The following is a 2,332-nucleotide window of genomic DNA, read 5'->3' on the forward strand; positions in this document are numbered from 1 at the left end:
GGGGATGTAGCTCAAATGGTAGAGCGCTCGCTTTGCATGCGAGAGGCACGGGGTTCGATCCCCCGCATCTCCAAATTAACTTTTTAAATAAAATTTATCTGCCAATGAAACAGTTGCTACCTGGTGTATAATGGAAAGGCACGGGGTTAGATTCCCCATCTCCAAATTAACTTTTTAACTAAAATTTATCTGCCAATGAAATAGTAGTTTCGCTATGTGGTGTATAATGCAAGGAGCTAGCATTGAAACCCTTAAAACTTTGTCCTTAGTTTTTGCTTTTCTATTTCCTTAATTAATCATATTACTTAATAAAAGTTTGTACATAAACCCCGAAGGAAAAAAAAAACATAAATACAGAGGTGTGTATAATGAAGTGATTTGACAAATACTGGCCTTTAAGTTGATGAGCAACTCATAGCCCTCGGGGAAATGAGACCCAAGACGTACGCACTCAGTCAATTCAAGAACATCTGAGCCAACGTCCATAAATTGAGCAACAAAGAGAAGTAGGTGAAAATCTGAGATCCTCTTCACAAATAGGTGGCTCTTTGCACGATCCATATGGATTTTCAAAGCCCGCATTGTTTTTTGACTGTTCCGGTTCTCTATCAGGAAAGGTACACGGCATAGACCCTGTTAAGTGACCAATCAAATTATACATAATTTACACGAAGCGAATCACACAAGTGACAAACAAGTGACTCTATCAACATAAACCATCCTCAGGGCCAATCTCTGTCTTGAACCACCCCTTCTCACAACCTAACACATATATTACTCATCTGAAACGTCTCAGAATGAACATCCGCACCACCGTCCTCATTGTTCTCAAGATTCACAACCGTCGTTACCCACTCCTTCAGCTCATTTGCTGCCTGAAGCTGTGCGGCTATCCACTCCTTCAGTGTGACCTTGTATAGTCGATTGTTTGCCCTTGTTGTCTTGACCATAAGTTTTCCATGCTTGTCAATGAGGCTTAGTTCTTTATCTTTCATGCGTACTTCGCAGCCTCCTTCTGTGGCTTGTCCCAAAGAAACGATATTGCTTCTTAGTGCTGGAATGTAGTATACATTCCTCAAGATTTTCTTTTCTCCACTGTTGACTATGAAGCGTACCGAACCCTTCCCCATTATATCTATTTTTGAATCATCACCAAAACGAACCTTTCCAGTCACTGTTTCATCAAGCTCGAAGAAGAACAAACGGTTTCCACTCATGTGGTTACTCGCACCATTGTCTAAATACCAAACATTGCTAGTATCTGACTCTGTTTCGAAAGTTTTAGGATTAACTTTCCTTTCGTTTAAGTATACTACCTCATTCATCATCAGTGTATCAGCTTCGTGAGTGTCTTCGTCCTTTTTCTCAATAGTCTCCTGAAGTTTTAACTGCTTATCTGGACAGTCCGTGGCGTAATGCCCAAGTTTGTCGCATCGGAAGCAAGTAATGTGAGAGGCATCACCTCCACGGCCCTGTCTGTAAGCGTCTCTTTGTTGCTGATAGGAACTAAAACGACCACGTCCTCTTCCTCGATTGAACCTTCCACCACGTCCACGACCACGACCGTTGTATCCAGACGATTCACTACTAGTATCACCACTAGCATACATTAGCTTTCCTGCGTCATCCTGACTTTCATCATCTTCCTCAGTTATTCTTTCTTCATACGCCTTTAATCTCCCAACTATATCTTCATATCCCACTGTTTTAAGATCAAGCGGATGTTCAAGAGAGGCCACCATGAGAATGAACTTCTTCCTTGGCAAACTTCTGAGAAACTTCTTAACAAGTTTGGACTCTTCTATCGTCTCTCCCAAAGCAGCAGATTTAGAAGCAATCTCAGATAACTTGCCGGCGAAGTTATCAATTGTTTCATCTTCTTTCATCTTGAGCTTATCAAATTCTGTACTCAAGGTTTGTAACCTAGCTTCTATTACTCTTTCAGCCCCAACATGCCTTGCTTTTATTGCTTCCCATAATGCTTTTGCTGTTTTAGAGTTTCCGATCTGTATAATCAATGTTTCCGGTATTGATTGCCATAGTAGTGCAATTGCTAGATTATTTTTCTTTTCATCAGTGGTTCCTGGATCTACTGCCTCCCAGACTTCGTTGATCTTAAGTGCTATAGTTATCCTCATTGACCAGACAGCATAGTTTGAATTTGTTAGCATCGGGTACTTGATGGATTTTGTTCCGGTTTCTTTGTGCAGAACAATTGCATCCTTAGCGTCATCACCCATGATCGTATGTAGGTCTTTAGAATTTCTTTGTAAAGCTCTGATACCAAATATTGATTTGCAAGAAGATGATAATAAGAAGTCCTTCTCTTATT

At 40.7% G+C, this 2,332-nt stretch overlaps 1 non-coding gene across 1 annotated transcript; it reads left to right on the plus strand.

The window, feature by feature from the left end:
* TRNAA-UGC (transfer RNA alanine (anticodon UGC)) lies at positions 1-73 on the plus strand. Its single transcript has one exon. It is a non-coding gene; the product is annotated as a tRNA-Ala (tRNA).
* Positions 74-2,332: the final 2,259 nt, after the last annotated feature.

Source organism: Raphanus sativus, chromosome 7 (assembly GCF_000801105.2).
Source record: "Raphanus sativus cultivar WK10039 chromosome 7, ASM80110v3, whole genome shotgun sequence".
Lineage (NCBI taxonomy): Eukaryota > Viridiplantae > Streptophyta > Magnoliopsida > Brassicales > Brassicaceae > Raphanus > Raphanus sativus.